Genomic DNA, 13,373 nt, shown 5'->3' on the forward strand with positions numbered 1-13,373 from the left:
AAAAATATAGGTATTTATAAGTTGATAGTGTATAATTGACATTCAACAACTGTCCTTATTTCTATCAAACTATTCCTTGGTTAGAGTTCCATTTTACATATTAAATAATTAATAATAATTAAATTGAATTCAAATACCCAATCTTTTTCCTTAAGCTTTTCCAGACTCAAAATGTTTAGTATGCCATTGAAGTTAGTATTTGAGACAAATTAAAAGTACAATTACATTGATAATTGATAATCAATATGATGTAGTTGATTGTCTCTCTATATATACTCTTTATATATATATATATATATATATACTCTTTTTTGTTTATTTAAATAATATCCTATTTTCCTGAAAATATTATCTGGACCTATATCCTAGCTGTGAAATATTTTATTTAAACATATTTATAAAAGTCAAATATGTTTTAATTTACAGTAAGGAAAGAAGGGTACATCATAATTAAAAGAAAGCAGCTATTAATCTTGACAGTAGAATAGTAAAATAACAGCTTTGCCAACTATTTTCTAGGTATTCTAAAAATAATTAGCTAATTGATTGCTTAAAATATTAGTCTGAACTATATTGTTGGGACCAATAAGAAACTGGAGAGTAGATACCTTTTAAACCATTAGAGAACACTACCATCGAGAACTTTTTCAGAGATATGTACAAACACTGGAAATAAAATCCTATTGCTTGTATATCTAGTAAAGGAGAAATGACTCTTTATTTGGGGCCTTGATTGTATAATAATATTATTTTTAGTGAATTAAGAATGGGCTGGGGGGAAAATAATGGTCTGAATTGTCTGCTAAACTTACAATATTGTCTTTCTCCTAGATTTATACTTAGGATCCATTTATCCAACTCTCCCAATTTATAGCAAGTTTAGATATTCTTATGTACCATTTTGTGAGGAGAACAGGATTAAAGACCCATAAGAAATTGAATCAGGAACAAGAAAGTCCTCTGGGAGAGAATATGAAGTGCATTTTAGAAAATATTAAGTTAAAAACTCAATAACTAAACATTTCTAAAGGTAAATAATATTAGTCAGGAAACAAACAAGCACCATTATGGTCAGTAGTCAGATTAGAGACACTTTCCCTGGCAAGGACCTTGTGGCACCAAGGAAACCAACACAAACTCTGTTAAGATGTTGAAATTGATATTCATTTAGGAGAGTGTCTCATATAAAAGATATACTGCACTGTTTCAGACCACATAGCCCACTCAGGTGGAGAGTTACTTGCAGGCTTAAAAGGCTGATGTGCTTTGTGGAGTAGCAGATCGATTTTAGTATAGCAAATTAGCAGTATATACCTTCACAGCAAACTTAGGACAGGTAAAGCCTTCTTGAGAAAAGCTTGAAAATTTTGTATGTAAAAATAATTAGTAGTTGATTCCAATTTTAACATGGCATTCATTGTTCTGCTTGTCTACTACTGAGATTTATAATAATAATGTCATCATCTATACAATGGAAGTGAGAAATAGATTTAAGGGATTAAATCTGTTAGAGTGCCTGATGAACTATGGATGGAGGTTCGTGACATTGTACAGGAGACAGGAATCAAGACCATCCCCAAGAAAAAGAAAGGCAAAAAAGCAAAATGGCTGTCTGAGGAGGCCTTACAAATAGCTGTGAAAAGAAGGGAAGTGAAAAAAAAGCAAAGGAGAAAAGAAAGGTAAAGGTGAAGTCTCTCAGTCGTGTCCGACTCTTTGCGACCTCATGGACTTCTCCGTCCACGGGATTCCCCAGGCAAGAATACTGGAGTGGGTTGCCATTTCCTTCTCCAGGGGATCTTCCTGACCCAGAGGATTGAACCCAGGTCTCCCGCATTGGAGGCAAACGCTTTAACCTCTGAGCCACCAGGGAAGCACCCATTTGAATGCAAAGTTCCAAAGAATAGCAAGAAGAGATAAGAATGCCTTCCTCAGCGATCAGTGCAAAGAAATAGAGGGAAACAATATCAACCCTGGGATTTCTTTGGAAGGAATGATGCTAAAGCTGAAACTCCAGTACTTTGGCCACCTCATGCGAAGAGTTGACTCATTGGAAAAGACTCTGATGCTGGGAGGGATTGAGGGCAGGAGGAGAAGGGGACGACCAAGGATGAGATGGCTGGATGGCATCACGGACTCGATGGATGTGAGTCTGAGTGAATTCTGGGAGATGGTGATGAACAGGGAGGCCTGGCGTGCTGCGATTCATGGGGTCACAAAGAGTCGGACATGACTGAGCGACTGAACTGAACTGAATAGAATGGGAAAGACTAGAGATCTCTTCAAGAAAATTAGAGATACCAAGGGAATATTTCATGCAAAGATGGGCTCGATAAAGGACAGAAATGGTATGGACCTAACAGAAGCAGAAGATATTAAGAAGAGGTGGCAAGAATACACAGAAGAACTGTACAAAAAAGATCTTCATGACCCAGATAATCACCATGGTGTGATCACTTACCTAGAGCCAGACATCCTGGAATGTGAAGTCAAGTGGGCCTTAGAAAGTATCACTATGAACAAAGCTAGTGGAGGTGATGGAATTCTAGTTGAGCTATTTCAAATCCTGAAAGATGATGCTGTGAAAGTGCTGTACTCAATATGCCAGCAAATTTGGAAAACTCAGCAGTGGCCACAGGACTCGAAAAGGTCAGTTTTCATTCCAATCCCAAAGAAAGGCAATGCCAAAGAATGCTCAAACTACCACACAATTGCACTCATCTCACACGCTAGTAAAGTAATGCTTAAAATTCTCCAAGCCAGGCTTCAGCAATATGTGAACTGTGAAATTCCAGATGTTCAAGCTGGTTTTATAAAAGGCAGAGGAACCAGAGATCAAATTGCCAACAGCCACTGGATCATGGAAAAAGCAAGAGAGTTCCAGTAAAACATCTATTTCTGCTTTATTGACTATGCCAAAGCCTTTGACTGTGTGGATCACAATCAACTGTGGAAAATTCTGAAAGAGATGGGAATGCCAGACCACCTGACCTGCCTCTTGAGAAACCTGTATGCAGGTCAGGAAGCAACAGTTAGAACTGGACATGGAACAACAGACTGGTTCCAAATAGGACAAGGAGTACATCAAGGCGTATATTGTCACCCTGCTTATTTAACTTATATGCAGAGTACATCATGAGAAACGCTGGACGGGAGGAAGCACACGCTGGAATCAAGATTGCCAGGAGAAATATCAATAACCTCAGATATGCAGATGACACCACCCTTTTGGCAGAAAGTGAAGAAGAGCTAAAGAGTCTCTTGATGAAAGTGAAAGAGGAGAGTGAAAAAGTTGGCTTAAAGCTCAACATTTAATAAAGTGGCTGACTTTATTTTGGGCGGCCCCAAAATCACTGCAGATGATGATTGCAGCCATGAAATTAAAACACCCTTCCTCCCTGGAAGGAAAGTTATGACCAACATAGACAGCATATTGAAAAGCAGAGACATTACTTTGCCAACAAAGGTCCGTCTAGTCAAGGCTAGACTATAAAGAAGGCTGAGCACTGAAGAATTGATGCTTTTGAACTGTGGTGTTGGAGAAAACTCTTGAGAGTCTCTTGGACTGCAAGGAGATCCAACAATTCCATTCAGAAGGAGATCAGTCCTGGGTGTTCATTGGAGGGACTGATGTTGAAGCTGAAACTCCAGTACTTTGGCCACCTGATGAGAAGAGCTGACTCATTTGAAGAGACCCTGATTCTGGAAAATATTGAGGGCAGGAGCAGAAGGAAACAATGGAGGATGAGATGGTTGGATGGCATCGCCAACTCGGTGGACATGGGCTTGGATGGACTCCGGGAATTGGTGATGGACAGGGAGGTCTGGCGTGCTGTGTTTCATGGGGTCGCAAAGAGTCAGACATGACTGAGCAACTGAACTGAACTGAACTGTCATCATCATTCCTGTTTCAGGGATAGTTTCTGTACAGAACCATATTAGAATATTCTTGTTTTTGTTGTGAATTACAGACGCAGGTAGCATAAAGAAATTCTAGTAAGCTTAGGTTTGCAAGAAGAATACATTACAAAGATACAAAGATGTATCATGGAATCCAGTATGGGAAGGATTTGGTGATTAGGAAGGAGTTGAAACAAAGGACTAGAAAACTTTTTCCTTTTCTTCCTGAAGGCTGATTTCTTCTGCATGACAAGTAAAATCTCTGTCTCACGTTTCTTAGTATACATCTCACAGATCCAGACACTCCTAAAATGATATCCTTTCAGTTCTAAATTCAATTTATGTCTGTTAGGTTGAGATTGAGGTAGGTGCACATTCTTGGGCCAATCAACCATGGCCAAGGGGTTTGGGTTATAAAAAATATGGCTGCTGATGTAGATGTAGAGGGCCAGGCAGTGTAATGTAGCATGTTGTGTGTGATATGGGCTGAAATTGATCCAAGCATGTATCAACTAGAACTAACTTCAGATAAGTCAAGTAGAATGAGAGAGAGTGAAGAAAAAACCATTTGTCCCAATCTTCAACAACAGTAGCTATATTGTATTACTGTCCCAGAAAACTCTGCATGTGGTTATTATACAAAGAACACAAATATTGACTTATATGTATATTTTTTTCAAAGTGTAAATCAAAGGATGCATTCTTAAGGGAGAACATGGTGGGTATTGTTTACCACTCTTTTGAATACATACTCCAACCAGGGGGAAAATCAATTGCTTTTTAGTTGTCTTTATTGAAAGTCTTGTGAGGTCTTCAACAAAGAGTTGTCAGTTCAAGAAATTTCAGAGCCAAGTAACTATTTATTCAAGGACAATGTATAAAAGTGCAATTGAATACAGCAATTGTGAGGGTGCTTGGAGTGCCTGCTGAAATACTTGCAGGGCACAATGTTGTCTTTCCCCACATCCTTGAGGAATAAAACTCACACAGACTTTGTTACTAACATAAATGTTTTAGGGGTATCCAATATTCTATAAATACTCAAATAAAAAGCCATAATCATATGTTAACACTTTTCCAGGAAAATTTTGCTTTGTAATTTTTATATTTATTAAAAAGAAAAGAAAAGAAAGAGAACTTCTAGTTTTCCCCTCCTTTGTCCATTTTGCCTTTATTTTCATAAGCACATGTTCAACTACATGCCATTTTAACCACACAATTCTCTATCTGCAAAAACAGACAAAAAGAAAACCCAAACAAAAGCACAGACATATATAACTTTACAACAAAGGTATATTAAGAGGTGCTTGTTGCAAATTTTAAAGTATCTTTTGTTAAACTAGGCAGAAACTTCAAAGGATGGAGGGATCACCTTAGTTTGAGGAGCAGGAAACCAGACAATGTCTTCATGAAGGAAGGTGAATTTAAATTTGTAAGAGGAAGAAATTATAGGGTAAGGAAACATCAATCAAAGTCACTGGGTAGGGAGGGAGTGGTAGAAGCAAAATTTCTTAAGACAATATCATGTGGCAGAGATACTGCTAGGAGATAAAGAAATATTTTAAACTGGTGGTAATTGTGAATATTTGACTGAGAAATGGAATATATAAAGAATACGGTACAGGCTGTTTTAGTTTTACATAATAGTGTAGGTTCATAAAAATGAATGTGCAAGTTGAAACCATGCAAAGTGAACTTAATAATCAGTGGGAAAATTACAACTGTCCAGTGACTTTTTAAAAATTATTGTCAGAAGAATAAAAATTGTTGTTTTCAATTATAAATATATAGGGAAATTAAAACATTGAGACTATTTAATACACTGTAATCAAAGATATTAGAAACACTGAAAATTAAAATACATTATTGTTTTTGTAAAAAAAGTACCTATCAAAAGTGGTTTTTAACAGTACCTGTTATTTTCTTGCCTATAATTTATGATATGGACTGAACACTTTTTCTATGCACTGACATACTGTCATACTCCTTTATAAGTTTTGATTTTCTAATTTCCAACATTTTATTCTTCATGCTTTCGAAGTCGCAAAATATTTGAGAGTTTCTTTAATGTTGAAGTTGTTTGCCAGCATTACTTCCTCTGGGACATCTTCATCCTTTTTGTCAAAACCACTTTCATCATTTATGTTGATAAGTTCACCTTCACTAAGTTCCTTTGGCTGTGTATCCTTAGTCTCACACATGGTTTCTCTGTCAACAATCCCATGGTCAGCTATTTCTTCTATAAGTTGTTTATGATGGATCAGAATTTCACTTTTGAAGTTGCTACATTTCATTTCTTTGTTAGTATTTTTATATTTGTTGACCAATTCTCTCTTTCAATCATCCATTTTTATAAAGTGGTATATGAATTTATCACTGGGAAACAACACAATTATATGCTTTCCTGTCTGTGCTGGACTGAATATCAGGTATGCAGTGGCCAATCCCTGGCAGACTTTGAAAGAAGTGATGTGATTGGCCACTGATTATGATGCTTGGCTATTATTTACATAGTGATCTGTGGACTGAAGAGTTAGGTGTGAAGTTTGTACTTCATGCAATGAGTATACAATCGTAACTGAAATTTGAGCCTTTTTATTGGAGGACTCTGAGAAGGCAATGGCACCCCACTCCAGTACTCTTGCCTGGAAAATCCCATGGACGGAGGAGCCTGGTGGGCTGGCAGTCCATGGGGTCGCTGAGGGTCGGGCACGACTGAGCGACTTCACTTTCAGTTTTCACTTTCCTGCATTGGAGAAGGAAATAGCAACCCACTCCAGTGTTCTTGCCTGGAGAATCCCAGGGACGGGGGAGCCTGGTGGGTTGTCCTCTATGGGGTCGCACAGAGTCGGACATGACTGAATTGACTTAGCAGCATTGGAGGACTGATACAATTGAACTTAACTGTGGTAACTGGAATTCACGCCAGTACCACGTAAGGTGAGAACTGCCTGTATAGAATAGGGATATAGTTTCCAGAGAAGATTAAAATCAGAACAGAAAAAGTCATTTTTAATGTCTTTTAGAAATTAAGGTGAAATTCACATAGCACAATCATTTTAAAGTGTACAGTTCAGTGGCATTCAGTGTATTCACAGTGTTATACAACTACCATCTCTCTCAACTTTCAGAACTTTTTCATTGCACCAAAAACAAACAAACAAGCCCCACTACTCTGTACTAATTTAGCAGTCACCTATTTTCCCTCCCCCATTCCCTAGTACTAACAATTTATTTTCTGTCTTTGTGGATTTCCCTATATATTGTATAAAAGCAATCATACAAAGTGTGACCTTTGTCTCTGGTTTCCTTCACCAAACATGATGAAGATTCACCCAAGTTGTAGCATATATCAGCACTTCATTCCTTTTTATGGTTGATTAATATACCATAGCATAGATATACCTCTGTTTTTTTTTTCTTGAACTCATCTATGGGCATTTGGGCTGTTTCAACATTTTGACTATTTTCATCTTTTGTATGATGCTGCTATATACATTTCCAAACATGTTTCTGTGTAAATGTATGTTTTCATTTCTTTTAGAGTGGAATCATTAAGTCATATGGTAATTCTATGTTGAACTTTTTGAGGAGCCACGTGTACATAATTGAGGTGCATATATGCATGCATTTCTTTTTGGGTGGAAGTACATCATGAGAAATGCTGGGCTGGAAGAAGCACAAGCTGGAATCAAGATTGCCGGGAGAACTATCAATAACCTCAGATATGCAGATGACACTACCCTTATGGCAGAAAGTGAAGAGGAACTAAAAAGCCTCTTGATGAAAGTGAAAGAGAAGAGTGAAAAGGTTGGCTTTAAAGCTCAACATTCAGAAAACAAAGATCATGGCATCCAGTCCCATCACTTCATGGGAAATAGATGGGGAAACAGTGCAAACAGTGTCAGACTTTATTTTTGGGGGCTCCAAAATCACAGTAGATGGTGACTGCAGCCATGAAATTAAAAGACACTTACTCCTTGGAAGAAAAGTTATGACCAACCTAGATAGCATATTGAAAAGCAGAGACATTACTTTGCCAACAAAGGTCCATTTAGTCAAGGATATGGTTTTTCCAGTAGTCATGTATGGATGTGAGAGTTGGGCTGTGAAGAAGGCTGAGCACCGAAGAACTGATGCTTTTGAACTGTGGTGTTGGAGAAGATTTTTGAGAGTCCCTTGGACTGCAAGGAGACCCAACCAGTCCATTCTGAAGGAGATCAGCCCTGGGATTTCTTTGGAGGGAATGATGCTGAAGCTGAAACTCCGGTACTTTGGACACCTCATGAGAAGAGTTGACCCATTTGGAAAAGACTCTGATGCTGGGAGGGATTGGTGGCAGGAGGAGAAGGGGACGACAGAGGATGAGATGGCTGGATGGCGTCACGGACTCGATGGATGTGAGTCTGAGTGAACTCCAGGAGTTGGTGATGGACAGGGAGGCCTGGTGTGCTGCGATTCATGGGGTTGCAAAGAGTCAGACACGACTGAGCGACTGAACTGAACTGAACTGAACTGAACTGAATGGATCTTAAAATTAGTATATGTTAAGCTTTAACAGATGAGGCTAAACAGTTTCTCAACACAGTTGTATGATTTACATTCCCAATAGCAGTGTATATGAGTTCCAGTTGTTCCACAACCTTGTCAACATTTGGTATTGTAAAGCTTTCTAATTTTATCAATTTTAGCTGGATAGTATACTGTGGTTTTACCTTGCACGTCCCTGATTACTAATAAGAATGAACGTATTTTCATATAATTTTCTATTTGCATAGCCTCTTGTGAAGCCCTGACTCAAATCTTTTCCTCTTTTTTTTTTTAAATAAATTGGCTTATGAGAGTTGTTTATCATTCCAGAAATGAGTCCTTTGTTGATCACATGTAGTTTGATTATTTTCTGCCACTCTGTGGCTTGCCTTTTCTCTCTCACTGGTGTTTCTGATGAAAAGAAATTTCTAATTTTAATGTCTTTCAAGTTATTAATCATTTATTTTATGATAGGTTTTTTTGTATCGTGTTTAAGAAAATTTTTACTTTACTCCAAGGAAATGAAAATATTTCCTAGCTTCCTAAAACTTAATTGGTTTTCCTTTCACATTTAGACCTATAGTCTAACTGGAATTAATTTTAGTGTGTGATATTAGGTGTGCAGATCAAGATGAGTTCTTTTTTCCATGTAGATCACTGACTCCAAAGACCACCTTTTTCCTTAGCACACTGTTGTGCTGCCTTTCTTATAAAGCAGGCGTGTCTGTATATACATGGGTCTGTGTCTGGTCTCCTTTGTTCCATTGATCCTTTTGATTATTGTTGTGCCAGTACCACACTATCTTAAATATTATAGCTTTATAATAAAATTATACATGTAGTTGGATAAATCCTTCAGTTTAGTTCTTCATCTTCAAGGTTGTCTTGACCATATTTGACACCCTGCAGGTCCATATACATTTTGGAATTTGCTTGTTGATTTCTACACATATGCATACCATGTATTATGAAACAACAACAAAATAAAACAAAAATAACCGCCTCACTTGGTTGGATTTTGATTCACTCTGCAGATCAATCTGAGGAGAATTAAGCTCTTTAGAACATCTAGTCTTCCAATCTATAACCATTACATATTCCTCCATTATTCAGGTCTTAGCAGTGTTTTATAGTTTCTATTAAAGGACTTGCACAATCTTTTGTTAGATTAATTCCTAGGTATTCATTGGTTTTGATGCTATTGTAAGTTGTATTTTTAAAATTTTGTTTCTAATTGTTTTTACTGATATATGCTTAATTTTTGTACATTGCTCTTGTATCCAGTAACTTTGCTAAATTTGTTAACTCTGAGAACTTTTGTAGATTATTCAACCAACCACAGTCAAGTCATCTGTGAATAATGAGCTCTCGTCTTATAAACTCTTTGGTTCTTTATTTTTGCCTTTTTGCACTCTCCATTTGCACTCTCCAATACAGTGTTTGATTAAAGTAGAAATTACAAACATAGCTTATCCCTCATCTCAGGGAGAAGTTATTGGTAATGTGCCACACAGGTCATCCATATTCTCAATCCTGACCTAACTTACTCAGATCTTCACCTTTTAGTATTTCAATGTCATTCTTTCCTGCACTTTTAAGGTACACAAACAGAATGCCACTCAGAAGGGGGTGATGATATTTTAAATAATGAGTGTTTTCTTATGTAACCTAGAACTATTTGTGAAAAAGAAAAAAATATTCTCCAAGTCAGGGAGGAAAAGGTGATGGCTTACATACTCAGTCCTCAGGCTGGTCCACCAGGGAGGGAGAAAAAGAAAGCTGGGCATAATTGCTGTCACCACCATGCCCTCATATACCAACACCACCTCACGTGGGCTTAGTTCTATGCTTTCGAGAATGTCTTCCGGAGAGAACTATCTGGTTAAATGACATGTAGGAAACATGTAACATCTACACCGTCTGCAGGTTGGAGGGCACTTTCTGACTTTACCAAGGCTGCAGTTTGTTGGCTATCACCAAACTTTCTTCAACTAAGGATACTCCTGTACCCCTGCAATCCCTGAGTCTGAGGAAACTCCCAGAATGCCCTGACACTCTGGCTATTTCACACTTGCTTACTTTGGGGAATCTAGAGGATTGCTGACTTCATGGGATTTGCCCAGAGGCCAGACCAGAGACAGCAGAGAGGAAAGACAAGGAGAAAAAGACCACATTGTAAAAGGTCTTAAATGCTAAGCTGAGACCTTTGGACTTAATTGGGCTTACAGTGGAGAGCCACTGAAGGCTTTTGATGAAAAGCTATATTTTATAAAAATCAATCCTATGGTAATGGAGAGCTAGTTTGGAAGGGGAGAGATCTATTAGAAAATGATTTTAAGAATCCAGCTGAGAATTAATGAGGGCCTGACCAGTGGCTGTGGACATGGGAGGAAAAAAGGCAAATAGGAGAGGTGTGGTTCCAGTTCCTAAACCAGTCCTCTGCCCACTCCGAGTATTCGTTAACTGTTGAGGTATCACGTAGATCCAGGCCCACAGAGCAGTTTATAGCTCTGTTTCTCATGGCAAAAGAATGCTTATTAGATTATCCTATCACTGTTCTCCATCCTACTATGAGATCATATGTAGCTGGTGCATTCATGGCAAATTTATAGGACAGAGTTTCTGTTTTGTGTACATCTGTATCCAATATAGACTGCACAGGGTCTTTTTATTTTCATTTCCTGGTATAGGGTTCTTGACACTTTCTCTCCAGCTCCCCCTACCCCAGCTCCTCCCATTCATTATTCAGAGTTTGCCTGAAGCGTCAAGACCAGAGGGAGAAATTCTAGGAACAGATAGTGTTAGAGCACCAAATTATAAAACACTAAGGTGGCTGGTTGTGGCTAAGTTTTCTGTTTTAGTTGCACTCCATTGCACTTTGGAAAAAAAAGTGCCATGGTGAGCTGCTCTTTTAGAAACTCAATGCTTACCCGCTGTTCAGTTGTCTCAGCCAAATTCTAATGACTCCATAAAGAATAAAACAGGTGCAACTAAAAGCATCCAGGGACTCAATACTTACACTCCCTTGGAAATCTTGCTGCCAAAGGAAAATCTGAAGAAATGGGTCATAAGGCAAGGTAAGGGGAATCTTTGGCCAGGCAAGCAGTTTAGTGCAAGGACAGTGAAAGAAAACTGTCTGATAAGAACAGGTTCTTGTGGATCCGATGCCAAGCATTTGGAAGACTGAGAGGGTCTACAGCATATAAAATGACATTATCTGGTTGGGAAGTTTCTGTAATGAGCATGTAAATGTTGCTACTGCAGAAAACCCTGAGACTCCACAGAACCAGCAGATGTGAGTCCTTATATGAGCCAGGTCTCCAGACCCCAGGCTGTTATGAGGCATGGAGATCAGTTAAACTGGAGGAGGATATGGAAAAAAATATGTGATTTTTGCTAAGTACAAAATCTTTATAGAGTACTTGGTAACATCTCAACATTGGGAAAGCATATTCAATAATAATTGCTGAGTTTTGCAGTACAAGATAGGCTGTCAGGCTTGCCTTGGAGCTACTTTTATAGATAAAATTCCTATTGTTACTGTGGGTTATCAAGAATTAGAATAGATTCTTGGTTAAAATACTTCTATACACTTAGAAACATTTTAAAAGTCTGGGTAAGTAACTAATTGCCATATACTTTAATTTCTTCAGCTTTATAAATTATTTTTATTTACTCAGTTTTATTTTAAAGTGTCTTGAAATCTATTTAGTTACCATCTTTAAATTTCCTGGGTTCTCTGACAGTATGCTACATATAAGGAAAAGTCTTCAAGATAAACTATTAGAATTGAGACTTAACACCTTAGACACAAGGCTTTCCTGGTGAAGTTTCCACTTGACTTCATTTTGGTTTATAATGACTAACTTATTGAACATATCACACTCTTGTGGTAACAATTGCTAGTATTATCCTCATTTTACTGTGAAGAAAGTGAGGGTAGGTGAATTTCAGAACTTGGCTGAGGTCGTTTAAGCACTGAATGATGAAGCCTTAGTTCTCTGACTCCAAAGCCCTTCTCTTTCAATTTTAGTATTACATTATAAGAATTTCCTGTTTACTCTTTTTTTCCATTCTTGATTTTATTGCTTTTAAGTGTTTCAAGCCTCTTTTGTCCCCAGTAGTATGTGTTTTTCCTCTCAATGGGATTTTATATTTCTCCAAAATAAGAAGAATGATTTTCTACTTCTTTAATTCTCTTGAAGCAAATGGTATTCCTCTAAGCCTTTAGCAAAAGTTTTTAGTGGTCTATACTATCTCTTTTACTTCTTTCTCTAGAGGGCTGACCAGCAGGTAAGCACTGAGTTTCTCTCTTCTTGGTTGATCAATTAGTTCTCATTTAGTTGGTGATTGTCTTATTGTTTTTATCATTGATCTATTCACTTCTGGTATATGAGACTGTTATCCTGAAAGTGGTCCAAGAATACAAAATGTTTTCTTCATCGGTTCAGTTCAGTTCAGTTCAGTCACTTAGTCGTGTCTGACCCTTTGCGACCCCATGAATTGCAGCACACCAGGCCTCCCTGTCTATCACCAGCTCCCGGAGTTCACTCAAACTCATGTCCATCGAGTCGGTGATGCCATCCAGCCATCTCATCCTCTGTCGTCCCCTTCTCCTCCTGCCCCCAATCCCTCCCAGCATCAGAGTCTTTTCCAATGAGTCAACTCTTCGCATGAGGTGGCCATAATTGTCTTCATAATTGTATGTAAATCACACATACCTTTAATGTAAATATTTATGTACCCTTGCCAACCAGTTCATAATGCGGGCATAGTCCTTCAATACAGTATAGTAGAAAATAGTGACAAAGAGGAGGAAAACCACATGAACTTGTTATTCATGGATTTAAAAATAATCTGAGGTTGCTAGAATCATATTTTGTCTATGTTAGCATTTCCTCTTGAATCCAGAAGCCAATATTTTGGGCAGTTTGATAGTTTTGGGC

Source organism: Budorcas taxicolor, chromosome 10, assembly GCF_023091745.1.
Source record: "Budorcas taxicolor isolate Tak-1 chromosome 10, Takin1.1, whole genome shotgun sequence".
Taxonomy (NCBI): domain Eukaryota; kingdom Metazoa; phylum Chordata; class Mammalia; order Artiodactyla; family Bovidae; genus Budorcas; species Budorcas taxicolor.